Source organism: Bufo gargarizans, chromosome 2 (assembly GCF_014858855.1).
Source record: "Bufo gargarizans isolate SCDJY-AF-19 chromosome 2, ASM1485885v1, whole genome shotgun sequence".
Lineage (NCBI taxonomy): Eukaryota > Metazoa > Chordata > Amphibia > Anura > Bufonidae > Bufo > Bufo gargarizans.
The window spans coordinates 685,204,790-685,230,515 of NC_058081.1; positions in this window are offsets into that span (position 1 = coordinate 685,204,790).

Sequence of the window (25,726 nt, forward strand, 5' to 3'; positions counted from 1 at the left end):
CATAGTTAGAGCAGTCAAGGTTTGGGGAGAGGAGATGAGTAATAGACGCAGCGTATTCTGGACAGACAATATTAGCATGGTATACGTCCTGAATAGGTCTACCTCATCCCCTCTCCCAGTCCTCGCCCTACATTTTGTCCTTCATTGCCTAGAGTTTAATCTCTGGTTGAGGGCAAAACAAGTTCTCGGGGTACGCAATGATATAGCAGACTCTCCGTCCCGCTTCCAGATGACCAAGTTTTGCAGTCTGGCTCCACAAACGGAGCAGTCAGTAACTGCAGTGCCACCCTGCTTATGGGACATCGTTTCAGAGAATCGTTGAACCTGGTTAAGCAATCCATAGCTCTACCTTCTGATCCTATTACAGCACCTGGCTCCAATGGGTCGATGTCACAAGCAAGGGATGGGGGATACGGGATCATCATAGCAGAGTCTTCGCCACTCTACCTCTATTGGAGGCCATGTGGTCCCAAGGATCCTCTAGCGTGGCAGCTGCTAAGACTCTATCCACACTAGCTTACCAGTATCAGTTATTGGAATGGGAGGGAGTACATTTCCATTTCCTGGTTAAGAAAATTCCCCCTGCAATTTTGAAACAGCTACTACTGGCTCTTCCAGGTGTGTGTCCTGATTCTTTCAAAACACTCCTTTTCCGTTCAGTATTTATCTTTTATTTTTTGGCGCTTTTCGTATTAGCAAATTAATATCACAACAGAACGACTTACAAGGTGGTCTACAAAAAGATGATGTCCTTCTATTTCCAGATTCCATTCTTGCTTGGCTGCCAAAATCCAAAACAGATCAGCAGGGAAATGGCCGTATTGTCCTGTTGTACGTTGTGCACTCAACTCTTTTGTTATATCGATTCCGCCACATTCTATCAGCCTGTTGTAGTCGGGCAGGGCTGTCAAAATGCCTTTTCACTACACATTCTTTTCGGATAGGAGCTGCCACCACGGCTTTTCTATACACTTTGTCTGAAGTAGAGCTAAAAAAAAAATATATAGGTTTTGGGAAACCTAACCAATACAAATCCTATGTTCATCCTAATCTTTTGTAATTTCAGTAACACATTCTTTCGTGTATTGGCCAGTAAGCGAGCAGCTGTGAGTCCTTCTGACCACTATTTAGGATTTTCTCTGTCGTAGGTACAGTTCAGATAGAGGGTCACCAGGGGTCCTCATTGGTCCCAGATTTACTTAGAAGTAGCTCACCTATGGAATCTCTGCCATTATCCCTTCATTCTCATTATACATGCCTGGGGAATCACCTCGGCTCTCAAAAGAATGTCCAAATAATACACACTCAAAAAATAAGATTTAGCCAGATGTTGTGCCCTAGTCAATGGCGTTTCACTGGTATGGTCAGAAATAGTTTCCAGATCTTCCTGGTCTGTGACTAATAACTATTCCACCATTGAGAGGTGCTGTAAAAAACGAATTATGACAGTCTCAGCGTTTGTCCGCCGCATAGGCATTTTTTTCCATTAGACATAGGGAGATTGAGAGTGGTGCTAATTCCCTAAAAAGACAGGATGGTGTCCATTTAAATCCAATAGGCCTAGATATATGGAATATGGATTTTCAGAATGGGATTGACTGGGTTCTAGCCTCGTGGGGCTGTCTCTCAGGTTAGGTTTAACCTTCAAGACGTTGGTGGGGTTGTGAGGCCAGAACTTGTAGAGTTTAGGGAGTTAATACTGAAACGTGGTACCCCACGGGTTCATCTCTCGGTTGGAGACTCTTGGAAGTTGGGTTATAATATGGTGTTATGTGTTGTTATTGTTCAATAAAGCTGTGGCCAGTTTAAATCCCACATGGCGTATCCGCTTGTTTTTTCAGTTGCGCCACAGCTTTAGTAAAACCTAGTAAGTTTAATAAGTATTGCGTGTGCTATTGCCTATATGTGATGCACCCAATTTGGCGGTCATGGCAGGCACACTGATGATGATGATCATAATGACAGCAGAGTGGGATGGAGACTAAAACAATTGGATTCTCAGCAATCATGCTACATGCTTCATTGCTTACATGCTTCACCAAGAACATACTGCAGACATCTACCCAAGTAGCAGTGTCCAAAAGTCGATGTGTCAGTGTGTACTGCTGCCATTTGGTGATTTATCAATGCCTCCAGTTTTTTTACCAGGAAATCTTTACAGTTACACACAGTGATAAAGTAAAGTTTATAGATTTTTGATTATATAAATTAGCATGTCTGTGTTCTGTCCGAGGAGCTCTGATGTTGCTATGCTGTGTATGTTTCCTTTGTGAAGGAGAATTTAAGTACTTAAAGTTTTCTAATGAATGCAACATGTTGGTAATGATATCCTTTGAATAGGGTTAAAGAAAATCCACATGGTAAAAGATGGGGTCATTGTTACAGTTGGTATTGCGTGCACATTATTTTTCATTGTTGCAAAACTAAAGGTTTTATGGGTTTTATTTTATAGCTCTACTTAAAAGACTTCAAGAAAGCCTGGATGTTTTTGTTAATTTACTTTTCCCCAAATGTTTAACTTGGTGGGGACTGGGACTTATCTGTTTTTCACGAGTGAAGAAAGACATAAGACAGCATACAATTTTGATTCTGTGCTGGAAACGTTTCCGTTAAATTTAGAGAATGTTTTTAAGGGGAAAATGATGACGCATATATATTTTTTTTAGTTTTTATTGGAGCTGCAGTGCATATTTGTTACACGTTGTATGCTAAGACATCTAGTTGGAACTGGTCAGAAAGGAGAAGTTACTTTGAGTCTGCAGAAGATTTTCTGCATTTTGATAGGAGGTTGGGTTACCAGACTATTTGAAGGTTCATGATTGTTTAGTCACACAAACTGTGGAGCAAGTACATTTAGATTCAATTGATAACTGTATCAAATATACAGTTTTTTTCTTCTTATAGACGGTTTAGATGGTTCCAGATATCACCAGCTCAGAGCACACAAGACAGGATATGCTGTCAGTACCTAAACTGATGTTGTCAAGTAAGCACCACTTCCTCCAGCAATATCAGTGCACATTATGGTCCAATCTGGAGGAGTGGATGTTTTGTTGGACCCATGTGAAACCCATTAGGAATGCTGAGTGTGTGTGAGAGTTGTTCAATACCCTGATGCTACCCTGGGGAAAGAGGCAACAGGTTGGTAGATTAAGCTGCTTGAACTGAAGACCTCTTGACGTTACCTGAAGCCAACTTAAGGTTTATGTAATTCAACCAGCCCAGAGCCAGAAGACCTCCAAAGTAAAAGCAATGAGTGAAGACGAGCTCTGGAGGGTAGGTAAAATGGTGCCTTTTCAAGGGCACTCTGCCCATGGGTTGATCAATGAGTCTAGAGAAAATGTGGTGGGAACCCCAGGGTTCAACAACGCTGCCACCAGGTTTGTCTAAGGTTACATGATATGTGCCTGTAATAATGTTGGGAGAACTGTGAAAGTTCCTGGAAGGCATATGCCCAGGCCATCTTACCCATTTCAGAGACTGCAGATGGGCTACATAGGTTACCAAAGAAGGGCAGTATGAATATGTTATTTTCTCTTTTTAGGAAATGCCTGGCCTGTAATAAAAGCAAGAGTAAAAGAAGATGTTGGCTGAGGTAGTAAGAAGATGTAGGGTCTGGTCCTAGAAACTGTTTAAGGCAATAGGAGAACTTCTTTCACTGGAGAAGTGGCCCCAGTAGTCATGCCCCCCCCCCCCCCAAGCCTCCCCCCCGCCAATCCTTAAAGTGTTGGAAATGTAGAATTTGTTTGTAAACATCATAAGAAGACCTCTTTGCCACCTTCTGAGATACTCATTGGCCAGGTTCTTAGGACAGGTCTATACTTTTCCCAACAACCCTAATTATTGTATTTTTATGGTACTGCTTATGTGGGAGCCCTTACAAATTAGTTGACTATTGAACATAAACATGTGTGTCATTCCCTTCCAGATCCAGACTCAAAGTCTAGTACCTAGTTCCTCAAACATGGTGATTGGTCATATGTTAAGAGGCACAAGGAAAAGTCTGCATCCCAGATTTGATGGTATAATATATTTGATGCTTTTAACATATGATATTTGCAGAGTAATGAGGGAGATTACAGAATTAGCAAATAATCCACACTATGAGAGGGTCAGCAAAGGGGGCCTGGTCCCACTTGGATGTTGTTTCATCAGGATTAAATCATTGGGTAGAGTTTGGGCATCACCCCCATTATGTTCATTATGTTGTAAGTTGTGTCCCCAATTTCATTAATAGTGTCTTAAACAGACCCAATGCTGACTGGCTATGCTATAGTATACTGAAAGAAGTACTGGTGGCAGCCTACTTAAAGGGGTTGTCCAAGTTATATTTATTGATGACCTATCCTCAGGATAGGTGATCAATATCAGATCGGCTGGGGTCCGACACACGGCACCCGCGCTGATCAGCTGTTTAAAGAGAAGGCGTGCACCGTGCCAGCGCCGCCTCCTCTTCATTGTTTACCTTCTAGCCATTGCATCTGCAGAAGTGAGAAGGTGTAATTACACCCAAGCCGCCCCATTCATTTCAATGGTACGGATTGCTCCTATACAAGTGTATACACTTGTATAGGAGCGATCCGTACCATTGAAATGAATGGGGCGGCTTGGGTGTAATTACACCTTCTCACTTCTGCAGATGCAACGGCGAGCAGGTAAACATGAAGAGGAGGCATCGCTGGCACGGTGCGCGCTTTCTCTTTAAACAGCTGATCAGCGCGGGTGCCGTGTGTCGGACCCCAGCCGATCTGATATTGATCACCTATCCTGAGGATAGGTCATCAATAAATATAACTTGGACAACCCCTTTAACTGGAGTGTTAAACCGTCAGGAAATGTCTTTCACCATAATGTGTATATAGTATGTTTTACGAATGCATATAGATGGCTGCTACCTCACCACCCAGGAGTCTGCGCTCTAGCTAATCATCCCTGGGGCTTGAGTCTGAGAACAAAAAGTTGTTCCATTACAGCAGGTACCGAAACTGATTTTGCTGGGAAAGAGAAAAAAAGAAGGCCAAATATTTGGTGCACATGCCGTGGGATGTTAATGAGGATGGTATAGTTTTGGTGGTTGCTGATAAGGAACATGCTAAGGGGTTAAAGGAAAATTATAGAGCCACTAATTCTAAGGAAGAATGGCCTCCCGACTAAGCTACTTTGCCGTGTTGGTTAATCGCAGTTAAGGGATTTAGTGACATAAAATAGTGGGTTGGTCATTGATGTTATTGTTATAAAAGTATTGAGATAATTGTGGCAATTCTAAAAGTATAATTTCTGATTAAATTGGTAGTAAGGCCATGAAGATAAAGATGTTATCATCACAAAACTACTGTATACTGAATGTGAATTATGGAGAAGCTACATGAGAGCAATATATACCTACAAGAGCTAAGCCTGATGATTCAGATGATCCAACTGAGAATTATGGAAGCCTAGACATGATGACTTTGAATTCTGATGACTTTGGATAGATTAAGCTGCTCGAGCTGCAGACCTCCTGCCGTTACCTGAAGCCAACTTAAGGTTTATGTGATTCAGCCAGTCCAGAGCCAGAAGACCTCCAATGTAAAAGCAAAGAGTGAAGACGAGCTCTGGAGGACAGGTAAAATGGTGCCTTTTCAAGGGCACTCTGCCCATGGGTTGATCAATGAGTCTAGAGAAAATGTGGTGGGAACCCCAGGGTTCAACAATGCTGCCACCAGGTTTGTCTAAGATTACATGATATGTGCCTGTAATAATGTTGGGAGAACCGTGAGAGTTCCAGGAAGGCATATGCCCAGGCCATCTTACCCATTTCAGAGACTGCAGATGGGCTACATAGGTTACCCAAGGAAGGGCAGTATGAATATGTCCTTTTCTCTTTTCAGGAAATGCCTGGCCTGTAGTAAAAGCAAGAGTAAAAGAAGATACTGACTGAGGTAGTAAGAAGATGTGGGGTCTGGTCCTAGAAACTGTTTAAGGCAATAGGGCAACTTCTTTTACTGGAGAAGTGGTTCCAGTAGTCATGGAAGAATTGAGTGTAGAGCAAGCCTTCTCCCCCCCCCCCATCCTTATTAAGCTTGCTGACATTAGTGATGTACTAATGTCAGCTGAACATAACTGTATTAGTGACATCTCCCTGCGTGGCGCAGTTATTGATAAACAAGTACTTTTATAACATGCAAACAAGCCTGGGGGGGGGGCGTTGCTCCTGCCCCTAGAGGATCAGTTCTCTCACCTCTTGACACGCCCCGCTAAAGTTGATAGACAGGACCAGGCATCGTTGGTCTCCTCCAGCCCTGTAAATCCCGCGCCTGCGCAGTCCCGTTTAGTATTCGGCTCGCCTGCTGTCGGCTGTCTTCACTTCCGGGGAGCACTGTGACATATTCGGCACAGGCGCAGTGAGCGTCCTCCACTCACTGCGCCTGCGCCGAATACTAAACGGGACGGAGCAGCCGCGGGATTTACAGGGCTGGAGGAGACCAACGATGCCTGGACCTGTCAATCAATAGCAAATTTTTATAGCCAATTGCAAATTTTTGTCGCGAATATCACCACTTTGAGAATTCATGAATATTTAGAATATAGTGCTATGTATTCGTTGTATTGAATATTCTGAATTTTTTTTCCATCTGAACACATGATTCCTCTGTGCTTCTTGCTTGTGGACCAATGAGAAGGAAGCAATGTCAAGTCCACAACAATACTTAGTGCACCAATCAGTAATCTGTAGTCAGACCTGCTAAAATGTGAAGTTGCACTTAGTGCGATTAAAATATTCTAATCACTGCAGATTAGCGCAATCGCTAATATATTGGAGAATACACTACGTGCAGAATTATTAGGCAAATGAGTATTTTGACCACATCATCCTCTTTATGCATGTTGTCTTACTCCAAGCTGTATAGGCTCGAAAGCCTACTACCAATTAAGCATATTAGGTGATGTACATCTCTGTAATGAGAAGGGGTGTGGTCTAATGACATCAACACCCTATATCAGGTGCGCATAATTATTAGGCAACTTCCTTTCCTTTGGCAAAATGGGTCAAAAGAAGGACATGACAGGCTCAGAAAAGTCAAAAATAGTGACATCTTGCAGAGGGATGCAGCACTCTTAAAATTGCAAAGCCTCTGAAGCGCGATCATCGAACAATCAAGCGTTTCATTCAAAATAGTCAACAGGGTCGCAAGAAGCGTGTGGAAGAACCAAGGCGCAAAATAACTGCCCATGAACTGAGAAAAGTCAAGCGTGCAGCTGCCAAGATGCCACTTGCCACCAGTTTGGCCATATTTCAGAGCTGCAACATCACTGGAGTGCCCAAAAGCACAAGGTGTGCAATACTCAGAGACATGGCCAAGGTAAGAAAGGCTGAAAGACGACCACCACTGAACAAGACACACAAGCTGAAACATCAAGACTGGGCCAAGAAATATCTCAAGACTGATTTTTCTAAGGTTTTATGGACTGATGAAATGAGAGTGAGTCTTGATGGGCCAGATGGATGGGCCCGTGGCTGGATTGGTAAAGGGCAGAGAGCTCCAGTCCGACTCAGACGCCAGCAAGGTGGAGGTGGAGTACTGGTTTGGGCTGGTATCATCAAAGATGAGCTTGTGGGGCCTTTTCGGGTTGAGGATGGAGTCAAGCTCAACTCCCAGTCCTACTGCCAGTTTCTGGAAGACACCTTCTTCAAGCAGTGGTACAGGAAGAAGTCTGCATCCTTCAAGAAAAACATGATTTTCATGCAGGACAATGCTCCATCACACGCGTCCAAGTACTCCACAGCGTGGCTGGCAAGAAAGGGTATAAAAGAAGAAAATCTAATGACATGGCCTCCTTGTTCACCTGATCTGAACCCCATTGAGAACCTGTGGTCCATCATCAAATGTGAGATTTACAAGGAGGGAAAACAGTACACCTCTCTGAACAGTGTCTGGGAGGCTGTGGTTGCTGCTGCACGCAATGTTGATGGTGAACAGATTAAAACACTGACAGAATCCATGGATGGCAGGCTTTTGAGTGTCCTTGCAAAGAAAGGTGGCTATATTGGTCACTGATTTGTTTTTGTTTTGTTTTTGAATGTCAGAAATGTATATTTGTGAATGTTGAGATGTTATATTGGTTTCACTGGTAAAAATAAATAATTCAAATGGGTATATATTTGTTTTTTGTTAAGTTGCCTAATAATTATGTACAGTAATAGTCACCTGCACACACAGATATCCCCCTAAAATAGCTAAAACTAAAAACAAACTAAAAACTACTTCCAAAAATATTCAGCTTTGATATTAATGAGTTTTTTGGGTTCATTGAGAACATGGTTGTTGTTCAATAATAAAATTAATCCTCAAAAATACAACTTGCCTAATAATTCTGCACTCCCTGTATATCCAGGGACTCTTCTTTTTTTTTGCAGTATTCCGAGTGATGTCTGTATGTGCACAGTTATTTTTCCATACCATTATGCTTCTGATCGGTTGCTTTAATAACTACTTGAGATATTAAAATTGATGGCTAATGGGGGGTGGTTAGACCCACAATGTACAACTAATAAAATTGGCTCTACGGGTGTTGCCCGGCAGAGAATCCTTTAACCAGCAAAGTGTCTGGGTCTTTGATTCTTAGGTCAACCACATGGCCCTGGCACATGGGGAAAACTTATTAACCAATTTGAATCCCACAGACAAGCGAGGTGTAGTCCCTTAGTTTGGGACTTGTCGTACATTGCAGTGACAGTTACTATCAAGTGATGACTACTGGATAGTCATGCTTGTAGACCCTGCCTATAAAACCAAAATAGGGGAGTGTTTTCCTGTTTCTGAATGTAAGACGAAGCTCGTATATTACCAGGATACGGCCTGTACTCAGCCGGCTGCAGCTGTCGTTGAGCAGGTGGCTGCCGGCTGCCTGTGCGGCTATTCATTGCAATAACAAGTTGGCTGTTTGTATAGACACTGGAGACATCTAAAAAAGGAATACATTTTGGAACATTTTTTTTTTTTTTTTAAACTTAAAAAAACAGACAGCACAGTGTTATTAAACAGGCTGTTTGTTACTCTCACTCTGAATAATGCTGAGTTGGTGTTCAAGAGCTTAGGCAGTGTGCTAGGTCTCCTACAAGAGTCCAGCTGTATGTAAAGATTTATATTCAATGTTCAATGGAAAAATAATATGCAAAGAGGTATCTCCCAAGGAAACAGAACCATCTCACTAGCGCCACCTTGTGGAAGCAGCTCCCATTAAGCCTTGGGACACGATAATTAAAAATGGCCAATCCAATTATGCATCCATAGATGTTTTGGGGTGTTGTCTCTCATCAGTGCTGAGTAGGATTCCTTGGATGCAGCTTAGACAATGTGCTAGGTCTCCATAACATGAACAGCTGTCTATGGAGACTTATAGGCAATGCTCCATGGGTCCTCTTTCCTTAGGAGATACCATCTCGCTATCAATACTTGATTCAAAAAGGACCACTATGTCCGGCTAATAAAAATCAATTAACCAAATTTGGAGTGCTGTCTAAATTGTTGAATATTTACATGATCCCAGAGGTGGAGCCAGGAACATACCGAGACGTGCACCCGAACCAGTCAGTAAAAGAAAGAGTGCCGTGATCATCACGAGATTCTAATACTTTGTGGAAGTGGCTCCCAGTGCCTATGAGTTAAAATACAACTTTTTTAAGTATGACAAGGGAAAATGGGATGGTTCTCTTTCCTTAAGGGGTTTGACAGGGGTTGGATACAGTCCTAGGAGACCCCAGTGTGTCATACATGACTTTTCAGTGGGAAACTTTTGATTCAGTCAAATTTATTCAGACCACAAATGAATCTGATGTTCGCTATTTTCAAATTAGACGTGAAACGAATTTTGGGAAATTCATTCATCACCAATGTATTTGTATTTGTGTGTGTGTGTATTGTTTTATAAGCACTTGGTTTGGTGCTTCTAGGGGGAAATTTAGTCCAATACATAAAAAGAAAAATAGAAAACATCGAACATCCAATGCTCTGCATTTGCAGTACCCCAGAATAAGGGAGTATCTGGAAATTGTTTCTTTATGTGTTGTAATGTTATGTTCTGTAGAGCTCTGCCTCCAACGCCACCAGATGTAAGGTATGTAGCTGTCCTATGAGTCACTTAAACAGATCTTCAGACATGTCCTGGAAAAATAAATAAGCCAGCAGCCAGTTAAGTCAGTACTATTTGCTCTGCACTGATGAGGGGCAATGACTCCGAAACAGCTGTCTGCAGATGAGGTGCTGGCTTATTTAATAGCTAAGTCATGTCTCAAGGCCTATTTAAAGGGTTGAACATTGACTTATATGATAACTACCTTGCATCTGGTGACATTGGAGGGAGACTTGCTAAGAGGTCATTTGCATCCCTTTCTTCCCAGAATTCCAGAGGAGCATGTATGTCCTATGAGTCTCCTCATGCCGCTCAGGGTGCTCTCTCTGTAAAAAGAGATAGTATTCCCCAAGTTAAGCTATGTATGCACCCATCATGGCTATGTATGGATGGAACAGCCAAAGTTAACAATCCTGGCTTAACCCTTGTAGGTGGGCTGCTCCTACCCCTAACAAGGAGTCTAGTTATAGCAGTGAAGGCGAGAAGAAGCAAAGTCCTTTTAGTACGAGACCTCACACTACAGAGGCTCACAGATCTCTGCATCATCTCAAGAACGAGATAGAAAGACAAAGTGGAGAAAGTAAGGTAACCTGCTACTTCAACCATTCAGACTTTGCTGCTGTGAGGGATACTGTTAAGACACCTTTCACACTTGAATCTGGACAGTCATATCATAAAAAGCCCTATATGCCTCAGTAGACATTACAGCTACCATTATAAAAGTAGTATTGCCCAATATAAATTCTGCAGGAAGAGACTTGGGACAGAGAGGGAAGAGGGCCAGAACTCCCATCCCTACCTAAATCCATACATCGCTATCAGGGAGGAATTGCACTATGTATAGTTGAAACTGTGTTTTGCTATCATTGGTAGTGTTGATCACGAATATTCGAATTGCAAATTTTTATCGCGAATATCTGCACTTCGAGAATTTGTGAATATTTAGAATATAGTGATATATATTCGTAATTTCTAATATTCGATTTTTTTTCCCATCAGTACACATGATCCCTCCCTGCTTCTAGCTTGTGGGCCAATGAGAAGGCTGCAATATCTTGATTGAGTGTTGATTGCGATTTTTCGCAATGCGAATTTTCGTCGCAAATTTTTCAATTGCCGATTTCCGCAATCAAGAAAATAATGACTGAAGATAATGAATTCTCGAATTTGCGAAAATATGGCGAATATTCACAAAATATCACAAATTTGAATATTGCCCCTATTTTTTATTTCAGTAAAGAGAGATGTTTATTCTACTATGTCTGGCCTGGTTACCGACTCCTACACCATGTGTTGGCCATTTCACTCTACACACCCTACTGTACTTTGCTCCCATACAAGGACCTAACATCAAGGGCACCCCGACTACTATCAGGCAGGAGACCCAATGTCAGGGTGTGCCCGAGGGAACAAAGGGTGAAGCCTTCTTTCACTGCACTAGGCCTAGGGAGCATACTTACACGACACATACATACACACATACATACACATTACACACACATACGTACGTACGTACACCACACACAGAAGTACACACACTAAACACACTGTAACGACATGTACTAATGGATTGCTCTGCACTGTAAATAGGGTCCTGGCAGTGGCGGAGAAAGCATTCCTTACTAAAATTACTTCCCAGGGTTTCTAAATTCATTCCACTCTCCGCTTAACATGAACAAGGGGGAGCAGCTCTAAGAGTTAACTAGTAAGAAACTCTGCAGAACCGAGAGCATCCTAATGTGTCAGATTTTCCTAAACTTTCTGCCAACACATAGACAAAAATGGAACGGAGATCTTTCTTTTTTTTCTTAGGTAGCAGAACTTTATAGCTGCAAGGATCCAAGAACAGTTACATTTCAGAAATGTGCCTAAAACTAGCATAGAAGTTAATGAAATCGGGGGTCTTTAGAATAAATACAGATCATTTTTGTTGTTGTTAGTATTTTATGACGTAAAGTAAAACATATTGCTTAGTTTTTTTCCATATAGCTTTTCTTCAAAGCTGTTAATTAGAAACAAACTTTTCCTCAAAAGCAACTTCATCGCTACAGCATGTGCAGGAAGCTAAAAGCAAATGGATTCATATGAAATCGGTAATAAAATGTAATTTATATTTAGATTACACATTTAATTTTTACTACCATGTTTCTTTTTTAAATTAGGTATAAACAAATATAAAGTACTTGTATAAAGAAGAACTTACTTGTAGCTACCAGGCTGGACAGGATGAGGGAAAGCAGGAGCACAGTGTTGTCCATGATTCCAGAAGGATTATATGAGAACAACTGCAAGACCTACAGCAGAAGACTGTTTTTTTTTTTTTTTTCTAAAGTCAGGGCGTTGGTTTTCCAAAATGACTCTGTGCATGCGTGTAAGTCTTCTTACAATCAAAAGAGGAAATCAAAGAAATACAAGTAGTTTAATGTTTTTCATGCACAGAGATAATTAGGTCCTTTTCCATGTCAGTGTTACCCAATGTTTTACTATTTAGTATGTACTGGTGACTTGCATTATTACTTCCCATGTGCATAACTTTACATTTGTCAGTGTTAAATCTCATCTGCCACTTCTCTTCCAAAGCCTCCAATCTATCCAGATCCCTCTGTAGCAGTATGCTGTCCTCTGTAGTATATATATATATATATACTTTCCAAAAACGAGGCAGCACTTCCAGATTTTCGTGAAAGGGTGAAGACCCCAAACATTAATTCCCCAGCAACGTTTCGGCCTGCTCAATGAGGCCTTTGTCAATACATATATATATATATATATATATATATATATATATGTATTGTGGCGATTTGAACTATAAAATGCATGGGAAAGTCCCGGAAGGGGGGGTATATCTCTCCCAAGTTCCTCAACTGGCTGAGGTGGGTGAAATCCAGAATGATGCTGGCTTCACTAAATATAGTTGGTGGAGCTATTTTCTTTATTTATTCAGGGCTGGATTTTACTTGGATTGGGATGGTAGGTTTTGGTAGTGGAACCTCCCTATCCACCCCCTACTCCGGGGAAGGTTTTTCCCTAGCAGGAAGGTGATCGCAGGTGAGACCTGCTGTAATTAGCATAAAGCACCTCCCAGGGTGTCAGTCTGAGAATGGAGAAGTGTCTGTGAACCTAGAGCAGAGGCTCTGTGTGTGGTCTCAGTCAGGACGACTGAGGGGCCACAAGGCTATGCGAAGCCTGATCTCTTCCCTGTGTGGACTGACGCTTGATGAGTGGAACCTGCTAAGGCTTGAAGCCTGAGACCCTGACCCTAAGCGGTGCTTAGAGGTGAGTCAGGGAAACCTATGTGTTTAGGTAGAGCCCAGATGGGCAAGGTGTTTTATTTTGGCTTTGTATGTTTTTCTTTATGCCGTGTGCCACAATAAAGCACAGTTGGGCCCCTAAATCCTGGTGTCCGTGAAGAAGTGTGCGGTTGTGACCCCAGTGAAAGAGAGCTACCCCTTACAGTGTATATATATATATATATTTACTGTATATATTTATATATTTATATATATATATATATATATATATATGTATATATTGTGGGGTTTCGCTCTGGTAGATAGGGTGAGCGGATGCAGTACAGAGGCAAAATACAAGTTCTTAGCTCAAACTTCAGTGTTTATTCACACTTGCAGCAGTTGCACAAAACAACACGTCACTTTGAAGTCTTTGGTGTTAATTCACCCACAAATGGAAAGTTCAATTTGCACAGAGCAACATTTCACTTTGCAGTCTTTGGCGTTAATTAACACACATTGGAAAGTTCATATTGCACAAGACAACTTGTTGGCAGTTCTGCCTCCAGTATTCCACAGGAGGCTTTAGGGGGCCTGTAACCCCTTCCCATGGGTCTCAGCCCTCTAGTCTGGCATAAAACCTCAGATCCCAACACAAAAACTCAGCTGCTGAGCCAAGCTGCCTATTTAAGGACAGCCAGGTGCTGCCAAAAACCGGACCGGCACTTAAACTCTGGTCCGGTATTTGACCGCACCTGGCTGGAAGCCAGCCCAGCCGCACATGTTGGGAGGAAAATACCTGCCTTCCCAGACAAAACCCCTTGCTGTGTCACTATATATATATATATATATATATATATATACTGTCCTCTGTAGTATATATACAGTATACTGTCCTCTTAATTGTAAATGACTTAACACAGTTTAGTGTCATCTGCAAAAATTGATATTTTACTGTGCAAGCCTTCTACAAGATCATTAATAAATATATTGAAGAGAATAGGGCCCAATACTGACCCCTGAGGTACCCCACTAGTGACAGTGACCCAATCTGATTGTGTACCGTTAATAACCACCCTCTGTTTTCTATTACTGAGCCAGTTACTTACCCACATACAGACATTTTCCCCCAGTCAGAGTATCCTAATTTTATATACTAACCTTTTATGTGGTACAGTGTCAAATGCTTTGGATAAGTCGAGATAAATTGATTCGCCGCGGTCAAGTCTAGAACTTACCTCCTCATAGAAACTGATTAAATTAGTTTGACATGACCGATCCCTCATGAAGCCATGCTGATATTGCGTTATTCACTTATTTTCATTGAGGTACTCCAAGATAGCATCTCTTAGAAAACCTTCAAACAGTTTACCCATGACAGATGTTAAACTCACAGGCCAATAGTTTCCGGGCTCTATTTTTGAACCTTTTTAGCATATTGACACCACATTTGCTATGCGCCAATCCTGTAGAACACTCTCTATCAGTATAGAGTCCTTAAATATCAGTAATAAGGGCAGCACCACCCCTGCACACATATGTAGAACAGAAGGCGGGCCAGTCCTTGAGCCTGTCGGCGTCTGCCAAAGTGCACTGCAGCGCCGACTTGTGGAGCTATAACTACGGTCAAGGACAATATATGTTCTTTACAGCCCACTGAGCAAATGTGGTTCCTGCCAGCCACACCAGCAACTTGGCCAGATGATGCCGCATCCGCCTCCACGTTTTCACGCCATTGGTCCTGCGACAATCTTCGCCTCTGCCTCCTCATCCTCCACCATGTCCTCAGCCTTCACGGCAGGGACAATTCACAGTGCTCCTCCAGCATACCGCATGTGCACCTAGTTTCCCCTGGTGAACAGAGTCAGACAGAGGAGGTACTGCTCCATGTCCTGCATCAAAGAATCGAATCCTGGCTTTCTCCTCGACAACTCAAAATCGGAACCATGGTGACCGATAACGGGAAGAACATGGTGTTGCCCCTGTGTCAAGCAGGGCTGAGCCATGCGCCCTACATTGCACACGTGTTCAATCTGGTTGTAAAGCAGTACCTAAAGTCTTCCCCCCATCTGCAAGACATCCTGAAAATGACCAGGAAACTTTGCATGCACTTCAGCCACTCGTACACCGCAAAGCACAGCCTTTTTGAGCTGCAGCGGCAGAACGGTGTCCCCCAATTATAGGCTGATATGCGACATTTTTACCTGTTTGAATTCCACCTTCCATATGTTGGACTGATTTATATGAACAGAGAAAGGCCATAAACCATTTCTTGATGATACAGGCGGACAGAGGTACTCCCCTATGTAACTTCCACTTATGCGTGACACCTGCCGTTTGCTCGGGCCCTTTGAGGAGGCCACTGTATTTGTCAGTCGCCAGGAATATGGGATGAATAACGTTATTCCACTGATTCATATCCTGGAGCACATGCTTCTAAATCTGGCTGGCCAGGGGACAGGAGACGGGGCGACTACATCTCACGGCCACATGAGCCCTGTGGGGACTGAACTAGAGGAGGAAGAGGACATTCGAGTACAAGCAATGCGTAGAGAAATAGGTGGTTTTTCTACACAGAAGAGGAGGAGCAGGAGCACCCGGAGGAGCTACATGGTGATGAGAAATACGAGGCATATGACCCAGACACACTGTGGCAGTATGCAGTGGAGATGGAGGCAGGAAGTCCCTCCAAGTCACTTGCACAAATGGCCCAATGCATGCTCAGTTGCTTGCGTAGTGACAGCCGAATTGTTACCATTTGGCAGATGAATGACTACTGGCTCTCCACCATGTTACACCTTCGCTATCTGTCCAAAATGGGGGCCTTGTTTTACACCCACTGAGATGGAGGGCAAACTGAACTACTATAGAGACATCCTATGTAGTCAGTTGGCCGCTGCTTATGTGTGCCATCGCCCATGCTCACGCAGGTCTGACCGGGTGGGCCATCTGCTCTCACGCTCCACTGCCATGGCTGCTGGAGGGGGGCGGGGGGGCAGGAGCAGTACCAGCTCCTTCAGCAGCAACTTAAGCCCAGAGTCGCTAATGAGCAGTTTTCTTCACCTGCCTAGTGAAGAAACTACTCACTAGCAGCAGCAGGTAGACATCCTTAACCAGCAGGTTGTGGCATACTTGGAGTACACCCTCCCACCCCACATCAAAGATTCCCTGGACTACTGGGCAGCCAAACTCAATTTGTGGCCGCAACCGGCTGAGTTTGCCCTGGACAAGCTTTCCTGCCCGGCCAACAGTGTGGCATCAGAGTGCGTGTTTAGTGCTGCGGGGGCCATAGTTACCTCAAGGAGAACTCGCCTGTCCACCCAAAATGTGGAGAAACTGACCTTTGTGAAGATGAATCAGGCGTTGATCAGCCAGGATTTCATAGAAATAGAGGGGACAGCACTACTCACAAATCTTCACCAAAATGAATCCCAATAGTGGCGGTACTAGTGGTGTTGAGCCCAAGCCCGACAGGCCCCTGACGAATTGAAGAGTAGATAGATAACCACAGCACTCACTGTCTTCAAAAAATGTGGCGTTTTATTCATCAACTGTGTGATGTTTCAACTACACAGAGTTTTTCTCAAGTGCTGCGGTTATGTATCTACTCTTCAGCCAGGATTTCCACACACCAGTGCCTGATGCATCAAACTAGATCATCCATGGTGCCACACTTAAACTTTGTCAAAAGAGACCTGTTTCTTCTGGCTACCTGCTTCAGCTACTATTCTGATGCTGCCATCCGCCTGCTGCCAAACACCTGCTGCCAGGTGCTCCTACTGCCATCTTTAGCTGGTACTAGTATTGCCCCCCCCACCTCACTGTGTCACTGTGCCACTCTGTGGTCTCCTCATGCTGCTGCCAACTCACTACTATGTCACTGGGCTTCTCTGTTGTCTCCTTATGCTGCTGCCACCTCACCACTCTGTGGTCTCCCCATGCTGCTGTCAACTGACCACTCTGTCACTGTGCCACTCTGTGGTCCCCTCATGCTGCTGCCACCTCACCAATATGTCACTGGGCTACTCTGTGGTCTCCTCATGCTGCTTCCACCTCACCGCTCTGTCACTGGGCCACTCTGTGGTCTCCTCATGCTGCTGCCACCTTACCACTCTGTGGTTTCCTCATGCTGCTTCCAGATCCCCATTATGTCAGTGGGCCACTCTGTGGTCTCCTCTTGCTGCTGCCAGCTCACCACTATGTCACTGGGCCACTCTGTGGTCTCCTCATGCTGCTGCCACCTCACCACTCTGTGGTCTACTCATGCTGCTGCCACCTCACCATTCTGTGGTCCCCTCATGCTTCTGCAACCTCACCACTCTGTCACTGGGCCACTCTGTGGTCTCCTCATGCTGCTGCCACCTCACCACTCTGTAGTCTCCTCATGCTGCTGCCAGCTCACCACTATGTCACTTGGCCACTCCGTGGTCTCCTCATGCTGCTGCCAGCTCACCACTATGTCACTGGGCCACTCTGTGATCTCCTCATGCTGATGCCACCTCACCAATATGTCACTGGGCCACTCTGTGGTCTCCTCATGCTGCTGCCACCTCACCACTCTGTGGTCTCTTCATGCTGCTGCCAGCTCACCACTATGTCACTTGGCCACTCCGTGGTCTCCTCATGCTGCTGCCAGCTCACCACTATGTCACTGGGCCACTCTGTGATCTCCTCATGCTGATGCCACCTCACCAATATGTCACTGGGCCACTCTGTGGTCTCCTCATGCTGCTGCCACCTCACCAATCTGTGATCTCCCCATGCTGCAGCCACCTCAACACTGTGTCAGTCTGCTGCTACATCACCACTCCATGACTGGACCACTATTTTGTCTTTTTGGCCTGGATGACATCACCATTTATTTGACCCTTCTACTGATCTGTCAAGATAGGAAAAATGAGACACACAACGGATCATGTCTATGTAGCAGCTGTAAGGCCTGTATGACCTGGTCCCTATTTTGCATCAGAATTGGCTTATGATTTGGTAGCCAAAAGCAGGAGTGGGTACAAAACACAGAAGACATGCAAATACTCTATTCAGTTGTCTCTGTTTTGGATCCACTCCTGTTTATTTTAATTTTTTGGCTTCAGCAATACTGATGGATTACTGACTAACTGCTGACCGAGTGAAGGCAGATGCTCAACAGACTAGATCTGTTTTTTAAGGGGTTATTGTTCTGACAGATCAGAGGAAGGGCAAAATAATCAGTGACGTCAACACAAACGTACTGCTGACACCCTCTCCACTATGTCGGGGGGCTCTACTTGTATAAGCGTTTAATAGAACAGGTTCTGTAGAAATCTATGTGGAATCAGCTGACGATGGTGTAAAAGGAATGCACTCTTTCACGCTGTAGTAGTATCTTGGGTCTCTGCATGATTCTTTATACCTGGCACTAACATTGACCTGTAAGGCTGAGTTCACACTTAAGTATTTTGGCCCCATGAAGTGTACAGTGATTCTAAGAGTGACGCCTGTCATCTGTGTGTCATACTGACTCACAGTATTGTTTCACTACCACAGCAGACTCCCTATGCGTGTTACTGCAAGGCACAGTGTTCTACACCACTATGCAGTCTCTCTGCAGCCAGGAAATAGCAGTTTTTTTTAATGAGATTTGCCACAAATAAATTCGTATGGAATCAAATCTTTTTGGAAAATTCGGCAAACCGACCTAATCAAATTTTTGAGAAATTCGCTCATCTCTCATATATGGTCAATAGGGTCCGTAAAGATGACAGATTATTTATATTTTCAAAGAAAGTCATGAGATGTTGAATCAAACTCGCGTACCTTGCCCAGTGCCATCCAGAAAGTTGTTCTACGATGCCTTTGTTTGGTTGCCTGCAATACTAGGTTGTCATTTTCTTTAAGTGCATGGATATTTCCTTATGCTTTTGAACCTCTTTACAGCACATCTCAATGGCTATTTAACCACTAGTTCAATGTCTTTGTCTTTACTGAAGTAGTCTTACAAGTTTTTGAGAATTTGGAACGTGCCTGGTGTAAACCATTTCTTCTACATTATTAGATCCATTACGGTTAGGTGACGACTATACTTCCTACAAATGTTTGCATATGGATGTTTTTGTACAGTCCTGATCAAAAGTTTAAGACCACTTGAAAAATGGCAAAAAATCATATTTAGCATGGCTGGATCTTAACAAGGTTCCAAGTAGAGCTTCAACATGCAACAAGAAGAAATGGGAGTGAGACAAAACATTTGTTGAGCATTCAATTTAATGAAAACAACGAATAAACTGAATTAGGCTGTTTTTCAGCTGATCAAAAGTTTAGGACCACATGCTTTTAAAAGGCCAAATCTGTGCAAAGATGTGGATTCATTGTCATTTTCTGTCAGGTAGTCACACGTTGTGATGGCAAAGGCAAAAAAACTCTCCCTTTTTGAACGTGGTCGAGTTCTTGAACTGCATAAGCAGGGTCTCTCACAGCATGCCATCGCTGCTGAGGTGGGACGCAGTAAGACAGTAATTTTGATTTTATTAAATTCTTAAATGATCCTGAGGGTTATGGAACAAAAAAGTGGAAGACCCAAAAAAATTTCATCAGCACTGAGCCGGAGTATCCAATTGGCTGTCCGTCAAGACACTGGACGATCCTCGACCCAACTTAAGGCCCTTACTGGTGCTGACTGCAGCCCCATAACCATCAGACGGCATCTGAGACTGAAGGGCTTCAAAAACAAAAAACGTCTTCAAAGGCCTCGTCTCCTTGAACGCCACAGAACTGCTCGTTTGGACTTTGCAAGAGAGCACCAAACATGGGACATTCAAAGGTGGAAGAAAGTTTTATTCTCTGATGAGAAAAAATGTAACCTTGATGGTCCTGATGGTCTCCAACGTTACTGGCATGACAAGCAGATCCCACCTGAGATGTTTTCTACGCGCCACAGTGGAGGGGGTGCCATAATGGTCTGGGGTGCTTTTTCCTTCAGTGGAACAATGAAGCTTCAGGAAGTGCAGGGGCGTCAAACGGCCGCTGGCTATGTCCAGAAGTTGCAGAGAGCATTCCTCATGACTGAGGGCCCTCATCTGTGTGGTAACGACTGGGTTTTTCAACAGGACAATGCTACAGTACACAATGCCCGCAGGGACAAGAGACTTCTTCCAGGAGAATAACATCACTCTTTTGGCCCATCCTGCATGTTCCCCTGATCTAAATCCAATTGAGAACCTTTGGGGATGGATGGCAAGGGAAGTTTACAAAAATGAACAACTGTTCCAGACAGTAGATGGCCTTTGTGCGGCCGTCTTCACTACTTGGAGAAATGTTCCCACTCACCTCATGGAAACACTTGCATAAAGCATGCCGAAACAAATTTTTGAAGTGATAAATAATAACGGCGGAGCTACTCATTACTGAGTTCATGTTTGGAAGTTGGATTTCTGTTTTGGGGGGGTTTCGTTTTTTTGGAGGTGTGGTCCTAAACTTTTGATCAGCTGAAAAACAGCCTGTTTCAGTTTATTTGTTGTTTTCATTAAATTGAATACTCAAAAAATGTTTTGTCTCACTCCCATTTCTTCTTGTTGCATGTTGAAGCTCTACTTGGAACCTTGTCAAGATCCAGCCATGCTAAATATGATTTTTTTGCCATTTTTCAAGTGGTCTTAAACTTTTGATCAGGACTGTATGTCATAATAAAGCAGTTTAATTACAGGTTCACCATCTCCACTTTTTTGCAAAATGTCCTAGGCAAGATGAGCAAATAAATTTAAAGAAATCAGATTCATTACGAATTTCACAAAAAATCGTCTGCCAAACATATCTGAAACTTTTTTTATTTGTTTTGGATGAATTGCCAGGAAAAATAGGAAGGAGGAGGAAGATGAAGGATTACATGACACTGGGATAATGTGTATGTATGTGTGTGTGGGGGGGGAGGGGCGGGCTTGCCCTGAATGACTCAGAGGCTGACAGCGGGCATCTCCCTTTTGTAGAATCTGCCAGTGTGCCATGATATCATGCAACTGGCCATTTGCGCAAGTGAGTTGGAGGGCCTCCCCTCCATCTCCACTGCATACCTCCATGGTCTGTCAGGGATATCTGAGTTGTCTCCGTCGTTGCCCTCCAGCTCCTCATGCTCCCCCTGTTCCTCTCATGTTGTATGGGGAGATAAATCACCTAGTTGTGTATAAAATTCCTGGGTGTTTATGTTCTCCTCCTCTACCAGTTCATCCTCCTCAGGGCTCAGATGGCTGTCAAATGGAGGTGCTACCTCTTCTGTCCCCTCGCCATTATGATTTGTCAGCATCCTGTCCAGGACCTGAAGGAGTGGAATAACATAATTCATCCTGCAGTTCTGCCAACTGACAAAGTAGACTCTTCAAAGGGCCTGAGCAAACAGCACGTGCATAAGCTGCCACTGGCTTATGAAGAAGGTACACCGGGGAGTAGACATGTCTTCTACAACAAGAAATTGTTGACCGCCTTCTTCTGCTTGTACAGGCGGTGTAAAATATGGAGTGTGGAGTTCCAACGGGTGGAAACGTAACATATCAGGCGATGTTGGGGAAAAGCATTTTGCCTTTGCAGCTCAAGGAGGGCTTGTTTTGCACGATAAGAGTGGCTGAAGTGCATGCACACTTTCCTGGACATTTTAACAGCTCTTACATTTCAGTGGAAGATTTAAGAAACCGGTTAACAACAAGATAAAGACTTGGGGCATGCAGGGCGCATGGGTCAGCCCTTCCTGATGCAGCATAGACAAAATGTTCTTCCCATTAACAGTAACCATGCTTCCTATCTCCAGTTGATAAGGAGACAGCCAGTGTTCGATTATTGATGACGCCAAGTGGTTCCACCCCGGGGTGGCTCCGTTCACCCAGGCTGACTAGGGGAAGAATTGTGTGATAATGCCTAGCTTTGCATAGGTGATATGCTGGAGGACCACTGTGAACTGTACCTAGAGTGGAGGATGAGAACAAGGTGCAGGATTAGGAGGCAAAGGAGGACATCGGCGCCGAAATCCCAGCCTTACAATGCGGAGGCAGCATTGTCATCATCTGGCCAAGTTGCTGCTGTGCCTTGGCCTGAACCAGATTTACCTAGTGGGCCGTGGATGACATGCACTCCATACGTCAGTGCTGGCGTGAACTGTACCATACACCGAGAGGCCCACCTTCTGCTCAACGTACTTGTGCAGAAGCTGGTACAGCATTTTTGGAAAAATAATGACGGCTTGGCACTCTCCACCATGAGTGGGCACAACCCATAAGTTCTCTGAAAGGTGCAGAGTCAACTACATGGAAAGGGAAGGACTGTAGTACCAGCAACTTGGCCAGGGGCATGTTCAGCACGGTTTTCCCACGCCACTTTATGATGACGCAGGGCCATCGTGCCAACAGTAACACCCTGGCTGCGCCTCACCTACTGCCTACACATTCTGCTATCTTCCCTCATTGACTTGGTGAAAAGTCCCCACACTGGCGAGTATGGCATTTTCCCTCCATCCATGCGTGATGCCTGCCTGCCACAGTTTTTTATGAACCCGTGCACTGCTAGTGTGTTCCTCACATGTAGTCTCCCCAGTAGCGGAAGGTGTACCACTCCCGCATTTGGCTGAAGATCTCCCACTGCTTCCACCATGCTGTTTCATAGGCACGCTTTCACCCTGTTGTCTCATGGGCACACTGCCACCCAAACCCCCTGATGATGATCCCCCTCTTCATCCGGCTCCCTTGTGTGATCCACTACATCATCTACATCTGTTTGGTCATAACTTGTGTCACCAACACCTGTCTCTTGCGCACATCCCTGACCTCTCGCAACATGTGATTCCACGCGAATATTATCATTGGTAGTTTTACGCCTAGAGGAGTCGGTGCTGGCTTGTAACTGCTGACTGTCCTCACAAAGCTCATCCTTGCTTGCTGGCAGAAGGAGCAGGAAAAGCAAGAGGCAGGTTCAGGGCCATGCCAACTAAGTGTGGTGTCAGAGGAACCCACTGATTCCTGGCTGTGTGTATCTGATGAGATGATCTTGAATAGCGAGTCAACCATTCCAGTACAGCTGGATTGTTGTTCAAAACAAGACTGCTGGAAAAATAGTGCCAGCTCTGGCCTGTTGCTGTGGCTGCTACTGATCCCACTTCTTCTGCTGCCACTTGTGCTGGCTACATTTTTGCCACTGTCTGCTCCTTTGGAGGGCCCAGGCAACTGTCTTTTGGCCATAGTGTATAGTAACTATATCAGTAAAGTGACGGATTAACTAAGAATGTGGCAGCAGTTGAACAATATAAATGCAGTGATATATTAGACCGCCCTTTAATACTGAAGCACAGTAATTCTATGTATAAACTAACAAATTTACTGGGAATGTGGCAACAGTTCAACACGATGCACAGGCCAATTACACTCAACCTGCACTGTCCCCGCACTCTCCCTATCCAATATGCTTCTATTAACAGTTTTTAGTAACACTGTCCCTAGCGCATAAGCTCTTGTCACGTCTCTCCCTAAGCTCAGATCACAGTGAAATGGTGGAGACCATGCGGGATGAGGGTTTCATAGGGCTGTGACATCACAGGGGATGGCTATCTGTGAATTGGCTGGCTGCATGGCATTATGGGTCATATCATGGTCCCCAGGCTTCTTACTTTCATTACCACGAAGCGTGAGGAAATTCAGATTTGTGTAGATTCAAATTAATTCTAAACTTCAGATCGAATTCCACTTCAGATGCTTCAATTCGCTCAGCATTTGTAAGGACTATAATGTTGTGTGTTGGTCAGGACCTGGGAACCAGATCGGAGTGCTGGTGAGGAAGCGACATCAAAGGAGAAGGGTACTGGCCTTAGCACAATAAAGAAAGAAAGCAACATAAAGCCAAAACCTGCTGAAAGGGCCAAACCTGCTTCTCTTGTGGTCAGCTCGGGAGCTGGTAATGCCATTGATACTGTGGGGGCAGGCTCAAAACGTGCCAGACTTAGGCCAAGCTCTAGTTCTGTGAAAATATATCCTTTATAGTGTTTTTTCTCAACAAGGCCCACACACAAAACCACAGGCATTTGCAAGATCTGCAGGATTAAAATAAGCTGTGGGCATTCAAATGCAAACATAGGTGCCAGGGCTCTATTGCAACACATGCGGCATCACCAGATCCTGTGGGAAAATAGAAATTGCCAGCATTCTGAATCAGAACAAGTCTGTCCTCCTTCTCCTGGCCTTCTTTGTGGCAGCTAGCCTGCATCCCCAAGCAGAACAGTGTCCTTGTAATCAACAGCTGCTTCTTCTCCTACTCAGACTCCTCCTTCTCCTTGTCCTCTGCTTCATCATGAGATATCCATAACAGAGTGTGTGGCCACGAGAAAAATATTTTCGACCAGCAGTTAGCTCGACCAAGTTACTGGCAGTGCAGTTGCTGCTGTACCACTTAGTTGTGGTCAATGTGGTAAATTTCCGGGCTTTCACTCAAATTTTATTATTTTTTATAGTATTACCACTTGTGGCCAGTTATCCTTAAAAATTGTCTCATTTTTAAAATGTTGTGCAGTTCTGCACATATAAGGCGGCGTTACCAGATGCAGTGGGAGGATAGAATTGGCCACCAATTGGATGAAGTCTGTCCTCCTTTTTTGAGTCTTCTTTGTGGCAGTCAGGCGGCATCCACAAACAGTATAGTGTCCTTGTCATTGTCCTTAGTTACTGGTTCTCCCAGACTATTCTTCCTGCTCCACTTTGTTATCAGTTATTAATAATGTAATTAGTGTTGGTCGAGCACCATAGTGCACCGGGTTCGGGCTGAACACATCGGGATGTTCAACTGCTCGACCGAGCACCCGAGTATAATGGAAGTTAACGGGAGAACCCGAGCATTAAACCAGGTACCCCCTGCTCTGAAGAGGGTAGGGTGCCTGGTTCATAGGAAAATGTCAGAAATTGATGGAAACACCACCGAAATGGTTCTAGTACAACATGGGGAGGATGTCTGGATGCATTTTGGACTTAGAGGTTGCTGCAGGGAACAATGTCAGAATAGTATGCCACTTTTACAGACTGACAATAATACGCAAACAACCAAAGAAAAAAAAATCGATTTTAGAGGAAAAATTGATAGGAAACATTCTTTCCTGTATATTAACTTGTATATAAAGTGCAAGTTCAGTCAAACATTTAGTTGATTTTCGGAACTTGGGCCATGATCAAGAAGGACAGCGGGTGGAATCTGTATTGCGCCGCTAGGGATGAAATTCGTGGACCGGCCTAAGACGAACCACAGTGAAAGCATTTGCCAAGAATGTTTTCATTAATCAACAACGAAAGTCGGAGGTTCGAAGAAGATCCGACAGGCGATCCGGTGGCGTTATTCCCATGACCCGCCGAGCAGCTTCCGGGAAACCAAAGTCTTTGGGTTCCGAGGGG